We start from the raw sequence: 27,600 nt of genomic DNA on the forward strand, positions 1-27,600 counted from the left end.
GGCTGCTGCTGTAGCGGCAATGGCTGTGGGCAGTGAGGGCGTCACAGAAATGGCGCAGATTGAGCTCTAGGCTCAATGGCAAGCTGAGATCTCATCTGCGCAATCGCCACCTCCGGGCGACATTTTCCTTAAGTCCGCTGGAGGGAGATCAATGGGCCGGAGGCGGCACGTGCGCAGATGGGAGCTTGAGCCGAGAGCTCCATCCAGGCTCGGTCTGGCCCACCGGGGTACCGGGGAATCCCCCGGTAGGCCTCGGGCCCTCAGTGGGCCCCACACGCCTTAATTAGTGCGGCGCTGTGTACAGCGCCGCGGGGCCGCTGGTTTTTCATGGCCGGCGTTATGTGCGGCAGACTGGGCAGGGCCCCCACGCTCTGATGAGCCCCCCCTCCCACGCTCTGAGGGCCCCCCAGCCTTTCAATTACAAACTGCAGCGATAGCACAAGTTCTGTACTATCGCTGCAGTTTTTGCGGGTGCAGAAGGACCTGTGGTGACATCACAGACAGTCATGTGACTCACCGTAGGTCCTGCACCGCATGCTATTCAAATGTACGTGCATCCTTCCGACGCGCGTACATGTGAACAGTGCGGCCGGTGACAGGAGGCGGAGGAGCTGCTCAGCCCTGCACCGACATAGCGGCCGTCATCACACTGCCACCGCCGGAGCAGCAGAGGAGAGGACGCGCAGGGCTGCAGAGGAGAGGTAAGCGGTCAGAAGGAGCCGAAGAAAAAATAAAAGTAATCATTCTCACCTGTTCTCCTCATTCCCGCGGTGCTCCAGACCGCAAGACACAGACCCCCTCAGTGACCCGTCCGCTGCACGGAGCCGCCGCAGGCTGATTTCATTGCTTTACTGCAGTTAAATGCTTTACGGCGCCGCAAAGCATTTAACTGCAGTAAAGCCATGATCGCATCCTGCGGCGGCGGCTCCGTGCACCGGACGAGATCATGGAGGAGTCCATGAGCCTGCGGACTGGTAAGGTAAGAACAGCGCAGGAACGGAGGACAGGTGAGAACGTGTGTGTGTGTGAACAATGGCATAATAGGAGAGAGGCCCATTGCTACAGTACACAAGGCTTGGGGGCCCATTGCTACCCCCAGTGTCAGTGTCATTATCCTGTACCCCCAGTGTCAGTGTCATTATCCTGTACCCCCAGTGTCAGTGTCATTATCCTGTACCCCAGTGTCATTATCCTGTACCCCCAGTATCAGTGTCATTATCCTGTACCCCCAGTATCATTATCCTGTACCCCCAGTATCAGTGTCATTATCCTGTACCCCCAGTGTCAGTGTCATTATCCTGTACCCCCAGTGTCAGTGTCATTATCCTGTACCCCCAGTGTCAGTGTCATTATCCTGTACCCCCAGTGTCAGTGTCATTATCCTGTACTCCCAGTGTCAGTGTCATTATCCTGTACTCCCAGTGTCAGTGTCATTATCCTGTACCCCCAGTGTCAGTGTCTTTATCCTGTATTCCCAGTGTCAGTGTCATTATCCTGTACTCCAGTGTCAGTGTCATTATCCTGTACCCCCAGTGTCAGTGTCATTATCCTGTACTCCAGTGTCAGTGTCATTATCCTGTACTCCCAGTGTCAGTGTCATTATCCTGTACTCCCAGTGTCAGTGTCTTTATCCTGTACTCCCAGTGTCAGTGTCATTATCCTGTACTCCCAGTGTCAGTGTCATTATCCTGTACCCCCAGTGTCAGTGTCATTATCCTGTACTCCAGTGTCAGTGTCATTATCCTATACCCCCAGTGTCAGTGTCATTATCCTGTACTCCCAGTGTCAGTGTCATTATCCTGTACCCCCAGTGTCAGTGTCATTATCCTGTACCCCCAGTGTCAGTGTCATTATCCTGTACTCCAGTGTCAATGTCATTATCCTGTACCCCCAGTGTCAGTGTCATTATCCTGTACTCCAGTGTCATTATCCTGTACTCCAGTGTCAGTGTCATTATCCTGTACTCCCAGTGTCAGTGTCATTATCCTGTACTCCCAGTGTTAGTGTCATTATCCTGTACTCCAGTGTCAGTGTCATTATCCTGTACTCCCAGTGTCAGTGTCATTATCCTGTACTCCCAGTGTCAGTGTCATTATCCTGTACTCCCAGTGTCAGTGTCATTATCCTGTACTCCCAGTGTCAGTGTCATTTTCTTGTACTCCCAGTGTCAGTGTCATTTTCTTGTACTCCCAGTGTCAGTGTCATTATCTTGTACTCCCAGTGTCAGTGTCATTATCCTGTACCCCCAGTGTCAGTGTCATTATCTTGTACTCCCAGTGTCAGTGTCATTATCTTGTACTCCCAGTGTCAGTGTCATTATCTTGTACTCCCAGTGTCAGTGTCATTATCCTGTACTCCCAGTGTCAGTGTCATTATCCTGTACCCCCAGTGTCAGTGTCATTATCCTGTACCCTCAGGGTCAGTGTCATTATCCTGTACCCCAGTGTCAGTGTCATTATCCTGTACTCCCAGTGTCAGTGTCATTATCCTGTACCCCCAGTGTCAGTGTCATTATCCTGTACCCTCAGGGTCAGTGTCATTATCCTGTACCCCAGTGTCAGTGTCATTATCCTGTACCCCAGTGTCAGTGTCATTATCCTGTACCCCCAGTGTCAGTGTCATTATCCTGTACCCCCAGTGTCAGTGTCATTATCCTGTACCCCCAGTGTCCGTGTCATTATCCTGTACCCCCAGTGTCCGTGTCATTATCCTGTACCCCCTGTGTCCGTGTCATTATCCTGTACCACCAGTGTCAGTGTCATTATCCTGTACCCCCAGTGTCCGTGTCATTATCCTGTACCCCCAGTGTCCGTGTCATTATCCTGTACCACCAGTGTCAGTGTCGTTATCCTGTACCCCCAGTGTCCGTGTCATTATCCTGTACCACCAGTGTCAGTGTCGTTATCCTGTATTCTAGTGTCAGTGTCATTATCCTGTACTGTCAGTGTCATTATCCTGTACTCCCAGTGTCAGTGTCATTATCCTGTACCCCCAGTGTCAGTGTCATTATCCTGTACCCCCAGTGTCAGTGTCATTATCCTGTACCCCCAGTGTCAGTGTCATTATCCTGTACCCCCAGTGTCAGTGTCATTATCCTGTACTCCCAGTGTCCGTGTCATTATCCTGTACCCCCAGTGTCATTATCCTGTACTCCCAGTGTCAGTGTCATTATCCTGTACTCCCAGTGTCAGTGTCATTATCCTGTACTCCAGTGTCAGTGTCATTATCCTGTACTCCCAGTGTCAGTGTCATTATCCTGTACTCCCAGTGTCAGTGTCATTATCCTGTACTCCCAGTGTCAGTGTCATTATCCTGTACTCAGTGTCAGTGTCATTATCCTGTACTCCAGTGTCAGTGTCATTATCCTGTACTCCAGTGTCAGTGTCATTATCCTGTACTCCAGTGTCAGTGTCATTATCCTGTACTCCAGTGTCAGTGTCATTATCCTGTACTCCCAGTGTCAGTGTCATTATCCTGTACTCCAGTGTCAGTGTCATTATCCTGTACTCCCAGTGTCAGTGTCATTATCCTGTACTCCCAGTGTCAGTGTCATTATCCTGTACTCCCAGTGTCAGTGTCATTATCCTGTACTCAGTGTCAGTGTCATTATCCTGTACTCCAGTGTCAGTGTCATTATCCTGTACTCCAGTGTCAGTGTCATTATCCTGTACTCCAGTGTCAGTGTCATTATCCTGTACTCCAGTGTCAGTGTCATTATCCTGTACTCCCAGTGTCAGTGTCATTATCCTGTACTCCAGTGTCAGTGTCATTATCCTGTACTCCAGTGTCCGTGTCATTATCCTGTACTCCAGTGTCCGTGTCATTATCCTGTACTCCAGTGTCAGTGTCATTATCCTGTACTCCCAGTGTCAGTGTCATTATCCTGTACTCCCAGTGTCAGTGTCATTATCCTGTACCCCCAGTGTCAGTGTCATTATCCTGTACCCCCAGTGTCAATGTCATTATCCTGTACTCCAGTGTCAGTGTCATTATCCTGTACTCCAGTGTCAGTGTGATTATCCTGTACCCCCAGTGTCAGTGTCATTATCCTGTACTCCAGTGTCAGTGTCATTATCCTGTACCCCCAGTGTCAGTGTCATTATCCTGTACTCCAGTGTCAGTGTCATTATCCTGTACTCCCAGTGTCAGTGTCATTATCCTGTACTCCCAGTGTCAGTGTCATTATCCTGTACTCCCAGTGTCAGTGTCATTATCCTGTACTCCCAGTGTCAGCGTCATTATCCTGTACCCCGAGTGTCAGCGTCATTATCCTGTACCCCGAGTGTCAGCGTCATTATCCTGTACCCCCAGTGTCAGTGTCATTATCCTGTACCCCCAGTGTCATTATCCTGTACCCCCAGGGTCATTATCCTGTACCCCCAGTGTCAGTGTCATTATCCTGTACCCCCAGTGTCAGTATCCTGTACCCCCAGTGTCAGTATCCTGTACCCCCAGTGTCAGTATCCTGTACCCCCAGTGTCAGTATCCTGTACCCCCAGTGTCAGTGTCATTATCTTAGGCTGTATGTAATTACTCTTCAGGGGGCCTCTATATGTGATGATAGTACAGGAGGAGCTTCACTATAAATACTGTATATGTAAAAAAAACAAACCAAAAAGCCTGATCTGTGTATAGAGCAGTGTTGTCAGAATACACAGGACTAGAGAAGGGTTTATCCAACATGTAACACTAGTTTATAAACTATAGTGAAGACAAATATTCACCAGAGTCTCCAAATGGTAAAGTGTATTGGGTGGTGATGCTTCACACCTCCACATACTGACTCTTAGGCCTTGTGCGCACTAGGCGTTTTTGCCGCGTTTTTAGCGGCGTTTTTTACCGCGTTTTTGTGCTGAAAACGCAGTGACATTGCTTCCCCAGCAATGTCTATGGGTTTTCATAAGTGCTGTCCGCACACAGCGTTTTTTTGTAGCTGCGTTTTTGTGGTGACCACAAAAATGCAGCATGTCAATTATTTCTGCGTTTTCCACTGCGTTTTTCACCCATTGAGTTCAATGAGATGTTCAACAACGCAATGAAAAACGCATATAGCCGCGTTTCTATGACTAAAAACGCAGCTATAAACGCAATGGGTGGGCAGTATAGTGACGTGTACAGGAAGTGGATTCCTTCTGTTGGTAAACACAGAAGCGTGAATCCTCCCGGTACCGTCACCGCTGCGTCCACAACCCGCCCGGTGCCATGTCAGCTCCGTGCGACGCCATGTCTGGGCGGGAGGTGGAGCAGCGGCGAAAACAAAAGTGAACAGTAGAAAAAAAAAAAATGTCATATATACTCACATGTCTGCAGGGTCCCGGTACCATGCCCGCTCCTGTCCTGGTCCCGCCGCTCTGGCTGTGTGCAGTCTCCCCGGGGCCAGGACCTTGCTTGCAGGACCTGGCGGTGGATCACCTGATGCAGTCACCTGACGCATCAGCTGATCGTAGTCTCGCCGGCTTTTTCGCGCCCGGCCGGCTATCAGCTGATCCTGCCATCAGGGGACTTCATCAGCTGATTACCGGCAGCTCCTGCAGCGATCGTATAGGATCAGACTCCTGTCCAATCGATCGCTGCAGGACCTGCCGTTAATCAGCACAGCACATAAGTGAGTATTATTTTTTTTTTCTACTGATGCATCAGCTGATTGTATAAAAGCCGATTATACAATCAGCTGATGTGTGATGGGATTCACGTAGTTTAACCTGACACATCATCTGATCGCTCTGCCTTCCAGCAAACCGATCAGATGATATTGGATCCGGATTGGACGGCGCGGGACCCTTGACCCAGGATTACTGCGGAGGGGGGGTTCTTTATTTCAATAAAGATGGAGTCACTAATTGTGTTGTGTTTTATTTCTAATAAAAATATTTTTCTGTGTGTTGTGTTTTTGGTTTTTTTTTATCATTACTAGAAATTCATGGTGGCCATGTCTAATATTGGCATGACACCATGAATTTCGGGCTTAGGGCTAGCTGATAATATACAGCTAGCCCTAACTCCATTATTACCCAGCTAGCCACCCGGCATCAGGGCAGCTGGAAGAGTTGGATACAGCGCCAGAAGATGGCGCTTCTATGAAAGCGCCATTTTCTGGGGTGGCTGCGGACTGCAATTCACAGTGGGGGTGCCCAGAAACCTTGGGCACCCTGCACTGTTGATTCCAATCCCCAGCTGCCTAGTTGTACCCGGCTGGACTCAAAAATTAGGCGAAGCTCACGTCATTTTTTTTTTTTTTAATTATTTCATGAAATTCATGAAATAATTAAAAAAAAGGGCTTCTCTATATTTTTGGTTCCCAGCCGGGTACAAATAGGCAGCTGGGGGTTGGGGGCAACCCGTACCTGCCTGCTGTACCCGGCTAGCATACAAAAATATGGCGAAGCCCATGTCATTTTTTTTTTCTTTTTGGGCAAAAAACTGCATACAGTCCTGGATGGAGGATGCTGAGCCTTGTCGTTCTGCAGCTGCTGTCTGCTCTCCTGCATACACTAGTGAATGGAGGATGCTGAGCCTTGTAGTTCTGCAGCTGCTGTCTGCTCTCCTGCATAGACTAGTGAATGGAGGATGCTGAGCCTTGTAGTTCTGCAGCTGCTGTCTGCTCTCCTGCATACACTAGTTCTGCAGCTGTCTGCTCTCCTGCATACAATGAACATTTTGAAGAAGGAAATGACAACAGACCTTTTTTTTTTCATCAACAATCTTTAATGGCATTGTGCACTGATTAAAAACGCAGTAAGCAAAAACGCAGCAAAAAACGCACCAAATCGCGGCAAAAACGCATGCGTTTTTGTCGCGTTTTTTAGCCGCGGGTGCGTTTTTTGAGACAAAAACGCACATAAAAACGCAGCGTGAAAAAAACGCCTAGTGCGCACATACCCTAAGGGTATGTGCCCACGATCAGGACTCACTGTATTCTGCATGGAGCGGGTCCTGACCTGCGGGGCTGCGAGTCTCCTCCGCAGGAGACCGCAGCTGTCAGTACCCACAATCAGGCTTCAGTGCGCTGCGGTCTCTTGTTTGTGTTCTCCCTACGGAGGAGCATGCGATTACGCAGCAAACAATTGACATGCTGCGGTCTAGAAAGAAGATCCGCAGGTCAGTGTTTGCTGCGGAAAAAAGAAGCACATTGGGCACGGGATTTCTAGAAATCTATCCATGGGCTTGTACTTACAACGCAGCGTTTTGGATGCAGCTGAACCATGCTACAGCCAACATGCTGCACACACTGATCGTGGACGGCTGGGCACGCACCCTTACAGGGGATTTCCCAGATAGATGGCGGCAGAGGGGGATTAATGTTAGTAGATGTTTCCATATGAAGATGCTGGAGAACGTTCTGCTTCTCTTTGATTATTGTTTGGCTGATGGACTCGGTGGTTTTCCTAGGACAAGGAATGTCTGTGTGTAAGAGAAACTGCGACTGACTGTAAATAACAGATTCCATTATTAACCACATAAGATTCTACAAGAGATCCTGTGCGATCTGCAGGCACAGGACAGGTCTCTTCTGCGCTATCTGCAGGCACAGGACAGGTCTCTTCTGCGCTATCTGCAGGCACAGGACAGGTCTCTTCTGCGCTATCTGCAGGCACAGGACAGGTCTCTTCTGCGCTATCTGCAGGCACAGGACAGGTCTCTTCTGCGCTATCTGCAGGCACAGGACAGGTCTCTTCTGCGCTATCTGCAGGCACAGGACAGGTCTCTTCTGCGCTATCTGCAGGCACAGGACAGGTCTCTTCTGCGCTATCTGCAGGCACAGGACAGGTCTCTTCTGCGCTATCTGCAGGCACAGGACAGGTCTCTTCTGCGCTATCTGCAGGCACAGGACAGGTCTCTTCTGCGCTATCTGCAGGCACAGGACAGGTCTCTTCTGCGCTATCTGCAGGCACAGGACAGGGCTCTACTACGCTATCTGCAGGCACAGGACAGGTCTCTTCTGCGCTATCTGCAGCCACAGGACAGAGCTCTTCTGCGCTATCTGCAGGCACAGGACAGGGCTCTTCTGCGCTATCTGCAGGCACAGGACAGGGCTCTTCTGCGCTATCTGCAGGCACAGGACAGGTCTCTTCTGCGCTATCTGCAGGCACAGGACAGGTCTCTTCTGCGCTATCTGCAGGCACAGGACAGGGCTCTTCTGCGCTATCTGCAGGCACAGGACAGGTCTCTTCTGCGCTATCTGCAGGCACAGGACAGGTCTCTTCTGCGCTATCTGCAGGCACAGGACAGGTCTCTTCTGCGCTATCTGCAGGCACAGGACAGGTCTCTTCTGCGCTATCTGCAGGCACAGGACAGGTCTCTTCTGCGCTATCTGCAGGCCCAGGACAGGGCTCTTCTGCGCTATCTGCAGGCACAGGACAGGGCTCTTCTGCGCTATCTGCAGGCACAGGACAGGGCTCTTCTGCGCTATCTGCAGGCACAGGACAGGTCTCTTCTGCGCTATCTGCAGGCACAGGACAGGTCTCTTCTGCGCTATCTGCAGGCACAGGACAGGTCTCTTCTGCGCTATCTGCAGGCACAGGACAGGGCTCTATGCGCTATCTGCAGGCACAGGACAGGTCTCTTCTGCGCTATCTGCAGGCACAGGACAGGGCTCTTCTGCGCTATCTGCAGGCACAGGACAGGGCTCTTCTGCGCTATCTGCAGGTGTAATAACCTGCAGGTAACGGGATACGCAAGGACTGCACGGAACCACGGGGGTTAATCAATGCAAATTTAATAATGTATTGCACAACACAGGTGGAGGAAAAGTGAGGGAAGGGAGCACAGCAGTGGAGATAATGCAATATACATACAACCACTTTGAATAACTTGTCAAGGGTAGGAAGCCTCAGATTGTACTCCCAAAAGCAAAACACAGAAATCCTTATTCAACAAAAAAACGCAGAGTCCTTGTTATCTTACTTGCATAACACAGTGCAGAGTCTTTTCCTATCTGTCCCTAACTAAAGTAGTGTGCACACTTAACTGCAGGTTTCAGCGTGGGGTACCTTGTCACCGTTGGGGCCCGTATTCCGCTGGCAGACACCTCTAAAGTTCAGTCTTTGTCCCGGGTCTGTAACTTGCACGTGCTGCCTGGCTCCTCGCTCCACATCCAGCCTCTTTGGATCTGTGTCTTGGGGGGGACACCACGCAACACTCTGAGGTACTTGGACCTCGGAAAAACAGGGCAGACTCAGGCCTTCTATCTTACAGCCCACTCCAGCACACTCCTCTCTGCCAAAAACACAGCCACATGTAGACTCCTCCTCCTCCTGTTCCAGACTCAATCTAGTCACTTGAGCAGCAGGTGGCAGCATAACACAAGGAAGTCCACCAAACAGTCTTTTAACCTATATATATATATATATACATATAAATGTTAACAGGTCTTACATTTCCCACCCTCTTTAACCTCGGCCGTCCCGGCCGATACACTCCTGAGGCACTCTGCAAAGGGGCACACGGTGGCAACTCCTGCCCTGCTTCACAACCTGTTGCTTGGGAGCCAATGTCGTAAAACAGGATTCAGTGACAGAACACACAAATTCATCTGCCAAGTACCGATCAGGGGGAATACCAGCATTAGCCCGCTCAGTCCGGCGTGGCACCACAGCTAACTCGCCAGACGTCGGCGCCGTATCAGGGAGTACAGTATTCTCGTCCCCATCTCTGGAGATTAGTGACTCCTGCTCTGCAGGGGTGGCACCTGTGTCTTGAACGGATGGGGGTGTGGATCTCTCCCAGTCTGTTGGGTTGGTCGGGGCCCGCCACCATTCTTCATCATCAGAGCCCTCTTCGAAGGTAACAGGAACAGGCACAGGCACCGTCTCCGGGGTACTTTGTCTGGTCCTGTCTTCTGAATAGCAGGGCCTCAGCATATTACGATGCAGGATGAGGGTGCCGCCTCTTTGCTCGCCTCTCACTTCGTATACTGATCCATGGGGCGAGATTCTTCTGATCACAATGTACGGCTCTGTTTTCCAGCGCTCGCTCAACTTGTGTCTCGGGTGTTTCTCTGCAACTAGTACTCTGTCTCCTGGTAAGAACGGGGTTTCACACACAGGTTTCCGCTGCGGGTGTGTCTTTTCTTGCAACCGCTTGGTGACAATTCGATGGATAGTCTCCAGCCGTCGACGGTGACAATCAACCCAGGAACCTACGCTCTGACCTTCACTGATCTCGGGGGGAGCTAGGTTCAGCTCTTCAATGCCTCTTCCGGCTCTTCCAAACAGTAGCACGTATGGGGTGTACCCAGTGGTGGAGTGGACACGATTATTGTACGCCCACACGAGTTCTGCGAGATAGCCGGGCCAGTGATTCTTACGATCATCCTCCAACGTGCGTAGCATTTGTAGGAGGGTCCGGTTAAATCTCTCGCAGGCTCCGTTGCCCTGTGGATGATAAGGCGTAGTCCTTGACTTCTGCATTCCGTAAATCCTTTGCAGCTCTCTCATGACACTGCCCTGAAAGCAAGCTCCTTGGTCAGAATGTATTCTTTTGGGGCAGCCGTACACCCGAATAAAGTCATCACTGATGGCTCGAGCAGCTGATTCAGCCGTCTGATCTCTAGTGGGCGTCACCACCGCAAATTTGGAGAAGTGATCTGTCATCACAAGGCAGAACTGATAGCCCCGGTGGGAGTGGCCAATCTTCAGATAATCGATCATGAGTACTTCCAACGGCTCTTTGGTTACAATAGTCTGTACTGGTGCTTGCTGTGGAGGAGCCTTACATAACTCGCAGGAACGGCACAGTTTACAGGCCTTCTCTACTGCCCGAAGCATCTGAGGACAGTATACTATTCTTTGCAACCACTGGTAAGTCTTGTCCGGTCCGAAATGGGCTCCCTTCTCATGCGCCTCTCGGGCCAATGGTACTGCCATCTTCTGGGGTATCACTACTTGCCACCGTACTTCCAACTCTGTAGCTAGGTGCACCTTCCGATACAGCATCCCTTCTTGCACCGACAGCTTATCCCACTGGCTGAGAATCTGGAGGGCCACGTGCGACAGCGTGGCCCGTATTTCCTTTCTAGGCTTGCGCTGCTGGATCACCCACTCTTTCACTTGAAGCAGTTCTGGGTCAGATGACTGGATTTTCACTCATTCCTCTCTGGTTTGGCCAAGCAGGCGTGATGTCGTGCCCGACGTAATTTCCAGCATACGAGCCTCTACCACTTGAGCGGTGAATTTACTAAAGTCCGGAATTTCGTCTTCCTCCAACTGTTCATCTCTCTCCCCCACTGGGGCTTCGGTGGTAACACGAGAAAGGGCATCCGCATTCTGATTTTCATGCTTAGAGCGGTACTGCACATGATAATTGTATCTGGAGAGTCGTGCCAGCCACCTCTGTTCCATTGCTCCCAGTTTGGCGGTGGAGACGTGAGCCAGGGGGTTATTATCCGTATAGACTTCAATTTGAGCTCCCGTGAGATATTCCGAGAACCTTTCGGTTATTGCCCATACTAGTGCCAGTAATTCCAACCGAAAGGAACTGTAATTCTCGGGGTTGCGCTCGGCTTCTCGCAACGTCCGACTTCCATATGCAATCACCCGTTCAGTACCATTCTGTACCTGGGCCAGTACTGCACCCAGGCCGTAGAGGCTCGCGTCTGTATACAACCGAAAGGGGAGCTTATAGTCTGCATAGGCAAGCACAGGGGCGTTAACCAAGGCCTCTTTCAATCGGTGTAAGGCTTCTGCTTGTCTTGGTCCCCAGCAAATTTTCTGTGCTTTTGGTCCTTTCGCAGTGCCTCGGAGCAATTCGTGCAAAGGTTCTGCCTCCTTCGCGAAATCTTTGATAAAGCGACGGTAATATCCGGCTAGCCCCAGGAAAGCTCGAACCTCCCGCACTGTGCTGGGTGTGGGCCATTCTAGCACTGCTCTCACTTTCCCATCGGAGGGCTGTACGCCGGCTTCCGACACCTTGTGTCCGAGATATTCAATCTCTTCCTGAAAGATCCGACATTTTTTTGTTTTTAGTTTAAGCCCATGGGCCCGTAACCGCTGAAACACTTGGCCCAGGTTTTCTAGATGTTTCTCAAAGGTTGCAGAATACACTACTATGTCGTCCAGGTAAATCAATGTGGCCTCGAAGTTCATGTCTCCAAGGCAACTTTCCATGAGGCGCTGAAAAGTTCCTGGGGCATTATTTAGTCCAAACGGCATGCGATTGAACTCGAAGAGTCCCATGGGTACAATAAATGCGGTCTTGGCCTTGTCTTTCTCTGCCACAGGGACCTGCCAATATCCGCTGGCCAGATCGAGGGAGGAGAAGTAACGTGCCTTTCCCAACGCCGACAGGGACTCCTCTATCCGAGGCAGAGGGTAGGAATCACGAACCGTGCATCCATTAAGCTTGCGGTAGTCAACACAGAAGCGGGTAGACCCATCCTTTTTCTTGACCAGCACGATTGGGGCAGCCCATGGACTCTGACTTTCTCTTACCACCCCGCTCGTCAGCATCTGCGCCAAAAGCTCTTTTACCTCTTGGTAGTACTTTGGGGGTATTTGCCTGTACCTTTCCCTGATCGGTGGGGCATCTCCTGTGGGTATTTCGTGCTGAATCTTGTCAGTACAGCCGAAATCTTCTGCGTGACGGGAGAACGTGGCTTGATTCTCCCAAATAAAGTCCTCTATGGCTTGGGCTTGCTCCGAATCGAAGGGGCTCAGGTCCACTCCCATCTGCCCTAAGATGACGCGACTGTTCCATTGATCAGTGGGTTTCTCTTTTCTTTCCATAGAAAGAGCCCAAGTCCAGGCTTCCCCTGCCATGGGCTGCAATTCAATCGATTCTGCAGCCGCCACCTCTTCAGGCGCCAGGTAGACATGGGCCAGAACAACTCCCGAGGTCAAGGTGTAGGCCCGTTCACCGGTGTTCACGCAACGGAAAGGGACCCTTCCATTTCTTACTGTTGCTAAAGTGCGAGCCACCAACGGTTCGTCTCCGTTCTCTTCACCACGGTAAGGCTCCACCAACACCTCCATCCCCTCGAGTGTACGGTGGGCCCCGACTGGCAAGGTGAGGACTGTCTCACGATTTGGAGGTAGAGTAATTGTTGTCTGTCTTGGGACTCGAACCCTCCCCACCGGGTAGCGGCTCCCACCATTCTTCCACAGTCCTCGGGTACGGATAAGGTGTTGGAAGACCTTTTGGGCAGGCCTGTTAGCAACTGTCGTCTTCCAGTAATCACAGCCCCCCTTGTTGAAGAGCAACTGGTCTAATTCTTTCAGGACGTTCATGCCCACGATAGCTGGCACCTCTCTGTCGTACCGGCCCTCCGTTAACACAATCCCTTTTTTGCCTAAGTTCTGGCCACAGGCACGTATGTTCATCCACACGACCCCTACAACCGGAATGGGAAGATTGTTTGCAGCCCTCAGTTTGATATGTGCCCCTTTGTCAATGGATACAGTTTGTCCAAAATGTTGGTAGAAGAACTGTTCTGGCATGGTTGTCACTTGGGACCCAGTATCCATCAGGCATTTTACTTCTTTCCCTTCAAATTCGGCCGTGATCGTCGGCGTGCAGGCTGCTATATCTTCAGGGCGTTGGTTTTCTCTAAGCTCAGTTGGTCTCCCCACCATGTGCCCATCCATGGAGGGAGGCACTAGTTTAACGGCGGTCTTTCTTGAGAAGTCTTCCTCTCCGGACAGTGTCGCAATAAATGGTTCCGATTTCCACAGTTCCAACACTGGTAGTCTCCAGCGGGTCTCGGTCGTCTCTGCTCGATCTGTCCCCTCTCTTCTTGATAGGTATGCGTGCGGGTATTTGGCCGCGGTGCTGTCGATCTTACTTCTGACGCCGGGGCTTGCATATTCTTCAGCAACTCTTGTAGAGCAGTAACAGTCTCTTGTAACTGATCCACTTTAGCCTCAAGTTGGCTCGGTTCTCGGTTTTTCTCACCCGGGACTACCTTATGCATACAAACTTCTCCCCAGGCGTTCTGCGGGTCGCAATTTTCAGTTTGTGTGCGGGAGACTGCTTCTTCCAATATCTCCTGGAAAGTTAGTTTTTTTTCTACCCTGAGCCGTTCACGGAGGGCACCTTTGATCTTGGGGTTATGTAATCCGCGGAGGAATTGATCTCGCAGGGTACGGTCAGCATAACCGGGGGTTTGTGCTAGCTCTGGCTCTGCTGTAAGCATTTGTCTCATTATTCTCTGGAGTGCATTTGCATACTGTGGCAGACCTTCTTCTTCACCCTGCAGCCTGTAGAACAGTTGCGCCTGTAAATCTCCTGCTTCTGGTTTCCCGCCATACACTCTCTCAAGAATCTTCACCACCTGCTCTAACGTCTTTCGTTCACTCTCAGGGCGCAATAAAATAGTCTCTTGAGCATGGCCTTCAAGGGCAATCAACAGTATCTCCCCTTGATTTTCTGCAGTCACTCCTGCTACTCTCAACATGCCCCTCACTCTCTGCGCCCAGTCATGGAGAGGTACATTGTTGCCAGTAAATTTTGGTATATGGGTCATCATAGCCCCCAGGGACAGCTGCCTTGCTGGTATTCCCCCATCAGGTTGTATTAGAACACCTCCATCAGCGACACCCCCCTGTCCGTCCATTGTTCCGTACCAGCCTGCGTATCCTGCCGACTACGCCAAATGTAATAACCTGCAGGTAACGGGATACGCAAGGACTGCACGGAACCACGGGGGTTAATCAATGCAAATTTAATAATGTATTGCACAACACAGGTGGAGGAAAAGTGAGGGAAGGGAGCACAGCAGTGGAGATAATGCAATATACATACAACCACTTTGAATAACTTGTCAAGGGTAGGAAGCCTCAGATTGTACTCCCAAAAGCAAAACACAGAAATCCTTATTCAACAAAAAAACGCAGAGTCCTTGTTATCTTACTTGCATAACACAGTGCAGAGTCTTTTCCTATCTGTCCCTAACTAAAGTAGTGTGCACACTTAACTGCAGGTTTCAGCGTGGGGTACCTCGTCACCGTTGGGGCCCGTATTCCGCTGGCAGACACCTCTAAAGTTCAGTCTTTGTCCCGGGTCTGTAACTTGCACGTGCTGCCTGGCTCCTCGCTCCACATCCAGCCTCTTTGGATCTGTGTCTTGGGGGGGACACCACGCAACACTCTGAGGTACTTGGACCTCGGAAAAACAGGGCAGACTCAGGCCTTCTATCTTACAGCCCACTCCAGCACACTCCTCTCTGCCAAAAACACAGCCACATGTAGACTCCTCCTCCTCCTGTTCCAGACTCAATCTAGTCACTTGAGCAGCAGGTGGCAGCATAACACAAGGAAGTCCACCAAACAGTCTTTTAACCTATATATATATATATATATATATATATATATATACATATAAATGTTAACAGGTCTTACACAGGCACAGGACAGGGCTCTTCTGCGCTATCTGCAGGCACAGGACAGGGCTCTTCTGCGCTATCTGCAGGCACAGGACAGGGCTCTTCTGCGCTATCTGCAGGCACAGGACAGGGCTCTTCTGCGCTATCTGCAGGCACAGGACAGGGCTCTTCTGCGCTATCTGCAGGCACAGGACAGGGCTCTTCTGCGCTATCTGCAGGCACAGGACAGGGCTCTTCTGCGCTATCTGCAGGCACAGGACAGGGCTCTTCTGCGCTATCTGCAGGCACAGGACAGGTCTCTTCTGCGCTATCTGCAGGCACAGGACAGGTCTCTTCTGCGCTATCTGCAGGCACAGGACAGGGCTCTACTGCACTATCTGCAGGCACAGGACAGGGCTCTTCTGCGCTATCTGCAGTCACAGGACAGGGCTCTACTGCGCTATCTGCAGGCCCAGGACAGGGCTCTACTGCGCTATCTGCAGTCACAGGACAGGGCTCTACTGCGCTATCTGCAGGCCCAGGACAGGGCTCTACTGCGCTATCTGCAGGCACAGGACAGGGCTCTTCTGCGCACTGTGGAGTTTGCTAAAAGGCGCACGTTATACTAAGAGAAGCCGAAAATGTACAAGTAATAAAAACGTTTATGGTAGCTATAGTGTGGGCCCCTAGAGGCAATTTCCCTGGTAGGCCCCTCACACCCCAGTCCGACCCTGGCTCCATCTGCGCACGCGCTGACTCCGGGCGGCATTATTTGAAGTCCTCACCGCCTGACCCGCAGTGCCAATCCAGCCACCGGAGACCCCGCACAGGACCAGCCGCCAGAGACCTAGCGCAGACACCGCACAGCCGCTGCAAACACCGCACAGCCGCACCAGCCACCGGACACCCACACAGCCGCTGCAAACACCGCACAGCCACCGGACACCCACACAGCCGCTGCAGACACCAGACAATTTCCCCAGCACCAGCCGCCACAGACCCCGCACTAGCAGCCACAGTCCCCGCACTAGTAGCCACAGACCCCACACCAACCTCCACAGACCCTGCAGCACCAGCCCAGCCACCACAGTTCCTGCACAGCTGCCGCAGCATTCCCCTGGCCTCTTGCACCCCCTCCCCCCCCCCCCCCCTCGGTAAGCTACATTCAGATTATAAGTTGCACCCATCACTTTCTCCCAAATTTTTTGGGAGAAAAAGTGCGTCTTCTAATCCGAAAAATACGGTATGTTAGAAGACCAGGATTTCATGGAGCTTGTTCCCTTAATAAATGTGAGTGAATGTCTTTGCAAGTGTCGAAATGGAGGTTTGCTTAATTTGGCGTGAACCTTGTTCCCATGGCAGATCCCCACTGCTGGATGTTGTAGTCCGCCCCATTCCAGTTATAATGAAACAAATGCAATCCCTGATAAATAGGACTAAAGGCTGCTTTACACGCTGCGATATCGTGACCGATATCGCCAGCATGGGTACCCGCCCCCATCGGATGGCGCACAACATCGCCCAGACCCGTCACACTACTTACCTGCCTAGCGACGTCGCTGTGACTGGCGAACCGCCTCCTTAGGGGTCGGTTCGTTCAGCGTCACAGCTACGTCACAGTAGCGTCACTGAACCGCCGTCCAATCAAAGCGGAGGGGCGGACATGAGTGGGACAAACATCCTGCCCACCTCCTTCCTTCTGCGTTGTAGCCGGGAGGCAGGTAAGGTGAGCTCTTCCTCGTTCCTGCGGTGTCACACGGAGCGATGTGTGCTGCCGCAGGAACGAGGAACAACTTCGTTACTGCTGCAGTAACGATATTTGAGAACTGACCAACAATGCAAAATCACTCTGGTGTCACAAGCAACGGCATCGCGAAAGCGACCGGATGTGTGTCACCAGGGGCGGACTGGCCCACCAGGAGGTCGGGAGAACCCCCGGTGGGCCCCTGCTACTGATGGCCACGCCCCCTAGGCCCCGCCCTCCTACCCCCATAGGCCCCTATGGATATGTGAGAGCCCCCCCCCCCCAGCTGGTAATTTCACTAATCATATCGGTACATTGCCGATATGATTAGTGACAAGCCCATTCCCTCTGCAGCGGCAAGCAGGGAGAGCGATCTCCCCTACTCTGCCTGCTGTCACTGTCAGTGCCGCTCTGACTCATCTGCGCAGCGACACTGCAGGAGGAGGCAGTCTCAGAGCGATGACTGCTTCCTTCCTGTGCAGGTGCTGGCAGCATCGCACTGCGGAGGACGGCCCGGCGTCGCCCCAGGCCAGGCTGCAGGAGCAGCAGCACGTGAGTACAGAAGGCGGGGGCCCAGGGGAGCGAGCAGGGTCCCCTGGGGGGGGGGGGTGCAGGGGCCAAGGGGGGAGGGGGTTGGCGGGGCTCTTTAACTTACCAGTCACCTGCATGGGGCCAGCTCCAGCCGCCTCCACCATCCCATCCAGGGGCGTAAAGATCGCGGAGCCCGGTGTCAGCAGGGGGGCAGAGGGGCCCTGACCTGGAGAGGCCACCAGGCGTTTCTGAGCTGCGGCAGAGCAGAATTGCTCCTGCACAGCAGACGGAATCCATCCTTCCAGGACCTGCGATGATGTCATCCCCATGTGACTGTGTGGGAGGAGACACAGGAGGCCGGCAGAAAGCAAAGATACTGATTCCTGAAGATTTGGACAGATGACTGGTAATGAGAAAAGAGGGGACATAAGAGGGAGGGGGGGTGCAGGGTGAGTGGCATATGAGGGCTGCAGACTGTGACAGAAGGATGTGAAGGGTGCAGAGTGTTTGAGAGAGGGGTAAGTTGGGGTACAGGCTGTGTGACATATGTGGGGCAGGGTGTGTGACATATGGGGGTGTAGTGTGTGTGACATGGGGGTTGCAGTCTGTATGGGGAGCAGTGTGTGTGATATATGGGGGTGTAGTGTGTGTGTGATATGGGGGGTGCAGGCTGTGTGAGATATGTGGGGCAGGGTGTGTGACATATGGGGGTGTAGTGTGTGTGTGATATGTGGGGTGCATGCTGTATGGGAAGCAGGGTGTGTGACATATGGGGGTGTAGTGTGTGTGACATATGGGGGTGTAGAGTGTGTGTGTGTGTGTGTGTGTGTGTGACATGGGGGTTGCAGGCTGTATGGGGAGCAGTGTGTGTGACATATGGGGGTGTAGTGTGTGTGATATGGGGGGTGCAGGCTGTATGGGAAGCAGGTTGTGTGACATATGGGGGTGTAGTGTGTGTGACATATGGGAGTGTAGAGTGTGTGTGTGTGTGTGTGTGTGTGTGATAAGGGGGGGTGCAGGCTGTATGGGAAGCACGGTGTGTGACATGTGGGGGTGTAGTGTGTGTGTGATATGGGTGGTGCAGGGTATGTGACATATGGGGGTGTAGTGTGTGTGATATGTGGGGTGCAGGCTGTATGGGAAGCACGGTGTGTGACATATGGGGGTGTAGTGTGTGATATGGGGGGTGCAGGCTGTATGGGGGGCAGTGTGTGACATATGGGGGTGTAGTGTGTGTGTGTGATATGGGGGGTGCATGCTGTATGGGAAGCAGGGTGTGTGACATATGGGGGTGTAGTGTGTGTGATATGGGGGGTGCAGGGTGTGTGACATGGGGGTGTAGTGTGTGTGATATGGGGGGTGCAGGCTGTATGGGAAGCAGGGTGTGTGACATATGGGGGTGTAGTGTGTGTGATATGGGGGGTGCAGGGTGTGTGACATATGGGGGTGTAGTGTGTGTGATATGGGGGGGTGCAGGCTGTATGGGGAGCAGGGTGTGTGACCACGTAGAGCTGATGGTTGCCATGGTAGCACAGAGTCATGTGATGACTCCTGTAGCTATCATGAGTCAGTTCCTCTTACACCTGACAGACCGCCAGAGGAAAGCAGCATTTATGCAGATCAGAGCAATGCAGCAGGGGGACTAGTAATATATATATTGTATATGTTAAAAAAAAAAATAAAAAACCTAAAAGTTCAAATCATCTCCCAATTCACGCCATTAAAAATTATTTTTACTGTATTTATATTTAATTTATTTTTTTAAGCAGTGAGTAAACAGTGGCTAGAGGTCTATCCCCTTAGTGACGGAGCTAATTTTCACCTTAATGACCAGACCAAATTTTGCAATTCTGACCAGTGTCACTTTATGAGGTTATAACTCTAGAACGCTTCAACGGATCCCGGTGATTCTGAGATTGTTTTTTCGTCACATATTGGACTTCATGTTAGTACCAAATTTAGGACAATATTTTTTGCGTTTATTTATGAAAAAAATTGAATATTGGCAAAAATTTTGAAAATTTTGCAATTTTCAACTTTTGAATTTTTATACCGTTAAACCAGAGATTTCTGTGACACAAAATAGTTAATAAATAACATTTCCCACTTATCTACTTTACATCAGACCAATTTTGGAAACAAAATTTTTTTTTGTTAGGAAGTTAGAGGGGTTCAAAGTTTATCAGCGATTTCTCATTTTTACATCAAAATTTACAAAACCATTTTTTTAGGGACCACATCACATTTGAAGTGACTTCGATAGGCCTAGATGATAGAAAATACCCAAAAGTGACACCATTCTAAAAACTGCACCCCCCAAAGTACTCAAAACCACGTTCAAGAAGTTTATTAACCCTTCAGGTGCTTCACATGAACAAAAGCAATGTGGAATGAAAAAAAGCAAAAATTAAATTTTACCTAAAAATGTTGCTCTAACCCAAATTTATTCACTTTTAGAAGAAATAACACAACAAAATGGACCCCAAAACTTGTTCCCCACTTTCTTATGAGCACGCCGATACCCCACATGTGATCAGAAACCTCTGTTTGGACAAATGGGAGGGCTCGGAACAGAAGGAGCAATATTTGAATTTTGGAAAGCAAATTTGGCTGAAATAGATTGCGAGCACCATGTTGCATTTACAGGTCCGCTAAGGTACCTAAACAGAAGAAATCCCTCACAAGTGACACCATTTTGGAAACTAGACCCCTCAAGGATTCTATCTAGGGGTATAGTGAGCATTTTAGATCCACAGGTACTTCACAGATTTTGTTAACGTTACGTTGTCATATTGAAAATTTTAATAATTTTCTCAAAAATGTTGCTTTAGCATCAATTTTCTCACTTTTTCAAGAGGTAATTCCAAAAATTTGACCTCAAGGTTTGTTAACCACTTTTTTATGAGCGCGGTGATACCTCACATGTGGTCTGAAACCTTTGTTTGGACAAATGGGAGGGCTTGGAACGAAAGGGGCAATATTTGAATTTTGGAAAGGAAATTTGGCTGAAAAAGATTGCGGGCACCATGTCGCATTTGGAGGTCCCCTAAGGTACCTAAACAGCAGAAACCCCGCACAAGTGACCCCATTTTGGAAACTAGGCCCCTCAATGAATTTATCTAGATGTTTGGTGAGTACCCTGAACCCCCAGGTGCTTCACAGAATTTTATAACGTTGAGCCATGAAAAAAAAAAAAAAAATTTTACCACAAAATTGTTATTTCAACCAGGTAGCTTTTTTTTTTACAAGAGTAAAAGGAAAATATTCAGCATAACATTTATTGTGCAATTTCTCCTGAGTTTGGCGATACCTTATATGTGGTGGAAATCAACTGTTTGGGTGCACAGCAGGGCTCGGAAGGGAAGGAGTGCCATTTGACTGCAAAATTGGCTGGAATCAATAGCGGACGCCAGGTTGCATTTGGAGAGCCCCTGAGGTGCCTAAACAGTGGCTGTCCCCCACAAGTGACTCCATTCTGGAAACAAGACACCTCAAGGCTTTTATCTAGGTGTATAGTGAGCAGTTTGAATCCACGAATACTTCACAGATTTTGATAAGCTTAGGTTGCCATATTGAACATTTTCATTTTTTTCACAAAAATGTTGCTTCAGCATCAAATTTCTCACTTTTTCAAGAGACAACAACAAACCGTGGACCCAACAGGTTGTTATCCAATGTCTTATGAGCACAGGGATACCCCACATGTGGCCAAAAACCTCTGTTTGGATAAATGGGAGGGCTTGGAATGGAAGGAGCACCATTTGAATTCTGGAAAAGTTGAGATAAATTGCGGGCACCATGTCACATTTGCAGGGCCCCTTGGGTACCTATACATTAGAAACCCCCCACAAGTGACTCCATTTTGGAAACTGGATTTTATTCAGGAGTATAGTAGCATTTTGAATCCACAGGTACTTCACAAAAATGTTGCTGTAGCAACAAATGTCTCACTTTTAGGCTATGTGGCCATGATCCAGCGACACGGCGTCTAGTACACAGTGTCAGCCTCCTGCAGAGATGTGAGTGTTGTCCACGGGAGAACGCAGCTGCCCATGCCCACGATTTGGGTTCAGGCCGCTGTGGAGCTCTATGCTACCTGCAGAGAACACTCATCTCCGCAGCATAAATTGACATGCTGAGGCTCGGGAAGCTGCCGGCACAGGTCGGTTTATGCTGCGGAGAAAAGAAGCACAGTGGGCACGGGATTTCTAAAAATCCTTCCACTGTGCTTCTACTGCACAATGCAGCGTTATGGACGCAGGGAAAACACTCTGCGCCCAAAACGCTGCAAATCCCGATTGTGGGCGCACAGCCTAAAATGCTACAATGGATGAATGGATAGATGTCAAACAAATATAACGTCCCACCCCCTGCATATTCTAAGCTGGCGCCCTTTAGTGCCTTTCATGTGGCACTAAAGGGTGCCTAGCCTTGTATTTAGCCCCCCAAAAAATTAATAATTAAAATAAACGACGTGGGGTCCCCCCTATTTTTGATAGCCAGCTAGGGTAAAGCAGACAGCTTTAGCCTGCAAACCACAGCTGACAGCTTCACCTTGGCTGGTGATCAATTTGGAGGGCTCCCCAGGCGTTTTTTAAAAAAAAAACAAAAACGTGGGGTCCCCCCAAATTAGATCACCAGCCAAGGTGAAGCAGACAGCTGGGGTCTGGTATTCTCAGGGTGGGAAGAGCCATGGTTATTGGACTCTTCCCAGCCTAAAAATAGCAGGCCGCAGCCGCCCCAGAAGTGGCGCATCCATTAGATGCGCCAATCCTGGCGCTTCGCTCCAGCTCATCCCGCGCCCTGGTGCGGTGGCAGACGGGGTAATATATGGGGTTGATACCAGCTGTAATGTCACCTGGCATCAAGCCCTGGGGTTAGTGATGTCACGGCATCTGAACAGATACCCGACATCACTAACCCAGTCAAGAAATAGAAAAAAATAAAGACAAAAAAAAATTTATTTGAAAAAAAACTCCCCGAAACATTCCTCTTTTACCAATTTATTGTAAATAAATAAATTTCGGTCGCTGTAATCCATTTTTGAGGTCCCACGCCGTCTCTGGATCTTCTAGAATATGGGGGGCACGTTCAGGGAACGTATCCCCCATTTTCTGGAAGAGCAAGCTCTCCATGAGCAGTGTGGGTGCAGTAATCTGAGAATACTGCACTCACACTGCCCCGGTCCAACCTAGGGCAGAGTGACCTGCAGTAACCTCATTCTAGAATATGAGGGGCACGCTCACAGAACGTACCCCCCATTTTCTAGAACAGCAGGCTCTCCATGTGAGGAGTGTGTCTGCAGATTACTGCACTCACCCTCCCCCGGTCCACAGTGGAGCAGCCTACTGCAGCAGCGACGTCAGCGTCCCTGCTTGCAGGGATCCAGCTGACAGCCGCTGTCTGCGCATGCGCCGCCAGCGTTCAAGAGAAGGAGGCGGCGTGATCGCGGGGCCGGAGCACCAGCAGCCAGGTAACGTATGACCGGGGGCTGGGGGGGGTGACGGGGGGTGACGGGGGGACCTGGGGACAACTTTCTGCCGCATGTGACGTGTCACATGCGGCAGAAAGAGTAGGATGAATGCGGCCGCCATTTTCCACGCTCCGGAGGGGAGAGGGGGGAGGCGGCTCTGGAGAACCGGAGGGGGCTCCGGGGACCAGAGATCTCCGGTGTACCGGAGGAGGGGTCAGGGGGAGGACATTTCCCTCCGATCTGAAATGTTTGATCATTTCAGATCGGAGGGAAATGAATGCAGAGCCGACGGCGGCGGGAGTTTTCAGCGCGCGTCGGCGCCATCTTGGAGTTTCCGGAGGGGGGGTAGGGGTGGTGGGGGGACTCCCCGGTACCGGGGGCTTTGGGGGCACTAGAGGATTATATTTATTTCTCATCTGACATGTTTGATCACGTCAGATGAGAAATAAATCAATTTTACCGGCCATTTTTTTTTTTTTAATGTTGTCGCCGGTATACGGTGTATACCGGCGATCGCATTAACGGGGTCCAAAAAAAACACCCCGATTCATAATCTTGGGGGTCTCAGCTACCTCCGGTAGCTGAAACCCCCGAGATTTTTCGTCACTGGGGGGCGCTACAAGCTTTTTCCGGCCTGACGTCTCAAGACGTCGGAACAGAATAAGTACCCTGTTTTTCCGACGTCTTGAGACGTTAGGCCGTCGCTATGGGGCTATGTGGGGTGCATTATACTATATTGAGGATTATGGAGTGTGCATTTATATGGAGGATTATGGTGTGTGCATTATACTATATTGAGGATTATGGGGTTTGCCTTATATGGAGGATTATGGGGTGTGCATTATACTATATGGAGGACTATGGGATGTGCATTATCTTAAATCGAGGACTGTGGGATGTGTATTATATTATATGGAAGACTATGCTCTACATTATATAATATGGAGGACTATGTAACGTGGATTATAATACATGGAGGACTATGGGAGGTGCATTCTAATATCTGAAGGGTTATGTGGGGCCCATTATACTATATGGAAGGCTATGTGGGGGTCATTATAGTATTTGGATAACTATATACGAGGGGGACAAAGATAAAGCACTGCATCGGAACGTTTTGTGCTGAGGAAAAGAGGCTCTTTCCCTCAGCACCCAGCTTTCCCATGCTCTATCATGGGAAAGCTGGGTGCCGAGGGAAAGATGTATAGCAGAGCCTGGGAAAGCTGCTGACAGAGAGATTTCAGATCATGGGAAACCTGGGTGCTGAGGGAAAGAGCCAAGTGTCAACGACACTATCCCATACCCCGAGTGTCATGTACGTGTGGGGGGGCCAGGTCCAAACTTTGCACCGGGGCCCATCAAACTCTAGTTATGCCACTGGTCCCATCTGTCCTGCTGCTGGGGGCCTGTAGTGCAGCTGCCCCCCATCCCCAGTATGGTGCCCTCAGACAGCTCCCATGCCACAGGGCATCACAGGCCTGAGTTGGCCCTGCCACCCGGGCTTTCTATCATAAACTTCAGTGATCGTACAGAACTTGTACAATCACTATCACTGACGTTTTTGCAGTTGCCGGACTTTTAGTGACATCACAAGTGTCATATGAGTCACCAAAGGTCCTAGGGGTACAATTTGGGAGTCCCAAGGCCTGCACCGACTGCGCCGGTATCCAGATGTATGTACGTCTTTCAGGTGCGCAATACATTTGTACAGTGCGGCCGGTGACAGGAGGGAGAGCAGTGCTGGTACCGCGACGTACCGTCATCGCCGGGGCTGCAGAGGAGCGCGCCTCAGTCCTGCACCGACATCATCATCACCGGGGCCGCAGCTGCAGGGATGAAGAGCAGGACGCGCAGGCACAGGTAAGCGCTCCAGAGGAGCCGAAGATGTACTTTTATATCAGGGGCTGCGGGTGGGGGAGGAGCAGTGTTATTTTACAAGGGGCATTAAGAAGCGGTGGGGGACTTTATGGTGCATATTATGGGTCAGTGGGGGACATAATAGGGCAGTGGGGGACATAATAGGGCAGTGGGGGACATAATAGGGCAGTGTGGGACATAATAGGCCGTGGGGGACATAATAGGGCAGTGGGGAGACATTATAGGGCAGTGGGAAACATTATAGGGCAGTGGGGATATTATAGGGCAGTGGGAAACATTATAGGGCAGTGGGAAACATTATAGGGCAGTGGGGACATTATAGTGCAGTGGGAAACATTATAGGGCAGTGGGAAACATTATAGGGCAGTGGGGACATTATAGGGCAGTACACTGTATACAGAGCTCCTGTGTATAATGTTACTGGTGAGCACTGTATTACCTATACACTATATACAGAGCTCATGTGCATTATGGCACTGATGATAATATTAGTGTTATTAGCATTGTAGTTTTTATTCATGATCAATATTATAGTATTATATGTCCTTGTGTGGTAGTAATATGTCGTCTGGTCATGTACTGATATTTGTCTCATGTGTGGTATTATTTGGTCATTATGTGGTGTGGTAATAGTGTCACGTTATTTCTCCCTTGTATGTGGTTGTATTCGGTCACTATGTGGCAGGGTGGATTTGATTTAAATCACTAGTCAGTAAGGCTTGATTTCAATCAGTGATTTAAATCAAAGTTTCTACCTAAACTAGTTCTTGCTACTTTAACATGCAAGTAGATGAAGATTTTTAGAATCACTATTTATATTACTTTTTTCTCTCCAGTTTAATGGGTTAATCATTCATATTTGGACACTAAGGAAGGAGAAAAATAATCCTGACCTTAATAACAATTTAAATAGATATATTCAACTGAAACAATAACAACATTACAGCATAAGTTATTTGCTTAAACAAACATCCATGTTTAACTAATTTGGCTAAACAAAATATATATATATTTTAAGAAACTTAGACTGTCAGCCCAGCCGACACATGAAAATCTTAAATACTACTGTCCCTGCTGTCCTCTGAAGCTCACTTGTCGTCATCTTCATCATCATCTTCTTCTTTGTTCCTATTCATGATCTGGAAAAGAAAAACAAGCTTTCCTGCTTTATTGGGTCCCAACCGATTTCTCAATTTAGAATGAATGAGTCCAAAGGAAGAGAATATTCTTTCAACGCCTGCAGAAGAAGCTACTGCTGTTAAAAGTGAAATCATTACTTGAACAGTCTCTAAATCCAAGCGCTTACGTGACTTCCACCAGTTTACTGGTGTGACCTTCCTTAAAATATCTTCAGCAAACATATATTTCTTGAATGGTTCCCCCTTAGCTCTGAAGTTTATTATAGTTGGCATTAAAGATGGATGATTGCTGGATACCCATGTCATAGCTAACTCCTCTTTTTTAGCACTTAGGTTTTGACCCTGATATTGGATATTGACCATATTTGCCAAAAAATGAGCTGGAGTCAGTGCTTGTCCCATTCGTTTGTTTACTGCTTGTAATTTAATTCTGTCCATGTGTAGTTCTGTTTTTAAGTGGGATTCAATAAAAATGTTTACCAACCTGAAGATCCTGCCTGTTCAGAAGTGTTTCTTTGGTCATCTTCATCACCGCACTTCTCATGATGTTGCCTCATTCGCGCCACCAGGCCTTGCATCTCTTTGTTGCATTGTTTGCATTTTGCACGCATGTCTGCCTTACCGATAGGCGAAGGAGCTTCATTAAAATATTCCCAAACTGGGTCTCTTTTACGGCCTGCTGCCATTATAAGGAAAGAATGTAATAAACCTCAGATCGTACACACAAACAGATCCAGACTTGTCTGTCTGTGGCTATGCTGCAGTATTGTGCTCAAAGTTTCACTTTCATTTTCTTGTCTGCTTGCCCTTCCTCCTCCTCACACTTAGATTCACATTCTTCTTGTGTTGTGCAGATCTATTCCACTCCAAACAATCAGAAACATATTGTCTAACTTCTTGGACTTGGCACTGAAGGGGTTGATTCTGTATTCATAGGTTTGTAGAACAATAGGATTAAGGTCTTTTTCTCAACTCTGTTCATGTTGTAATATTTTTGCCGTGAAGAAGAGGCTGGGACCTCTGCGGAGTCAAATTCAGTTTTGAGAACTACGTAAGTAAAGCGAGCGTCTGTGATAATATAGGAGAGAAACTGCCCACTAATCCTACAGAAAGCTCTGGAAGAGCATGGCATTGTGAATGTTACACATATACAGCCTTTATTCTACTGAGTTAAACAACTCAGCTTTATCTCATGATGGAAGAACCTTTGGATGGTAAAATATTTTCCTCAAAAAGCAGTATATTGAAAAAAATCCGATTTAAATGAAAAAAATCCAATTTAAATAAAAAAAATCCGATTTTTTTTTTTTTTTTTCTAAAAAAAACATTGATTTTTATCCACCCTGCTATGTGGTCTGATTATGGTGTGGCGGTATTACTTTCTTGTATGTAGTTATAGCCGGTCATTATGTGGTGTGATTATAGTGTTGCGGTATTTCTCCCTTGTATGTGGTAATATTCGGTTACTGTGTGGTCTAATGATGATGTGGTGGTTTTACTCTCTGGTATGTGGTTGCTTTTGATCACTATGTGTTGGTAG

The 27,600-nt window shown here is 49.4% G+C and overlaps 1 protein-coding gene across 7 annotated transcripts in view; it reads left to right on the forward strand.

Annotated features, from left to right (window-relative positions):
- The first annotated feature begins 528 nt into the window (after positions 1-528).
- Positions 529-27,600, forward strand: part of CHST13 (carbohydrate sulfotransferase 13) — a 115,331-nt gene continuing 88,259 nt past the window's right edge. For 5 of the 7 annotated variants that reach the window (XM_075321526.1, XM_075321528.1, XM_075321531.1 and 2 more), the window contains exons 1-2: positions 529-701; positions 24,734-24,903. The gene's annotated coding sequence lies outside the window, so the exon portion shown is untranslated. Of the gene's footprint in view, positions 702-24,287; positions 24,904-27,600 lie in introns of those variants that run through there. The other 2 variants (XM_075321534.1, XM_075321527.1) reach the window with 2 other exon arrangements.

This window comes from Anomaloglossus baeobatrachus, chromosome 8 (genome assembly GCF_048569485.1).
Source record: "Anomaloglossus baeobatrachus isolate aAnoBae1 chromosome 8, aAnoBae1.hap1, whole genome shotgun sequence".
NCBI classification, from domain to species: domain Eukaryota; kingdom Metazoa; phylum Chordata; class Amphibia; order Anura; family Aromobatidae; genus Anomaloglossus; species Anomaloglossus baeobatrachus.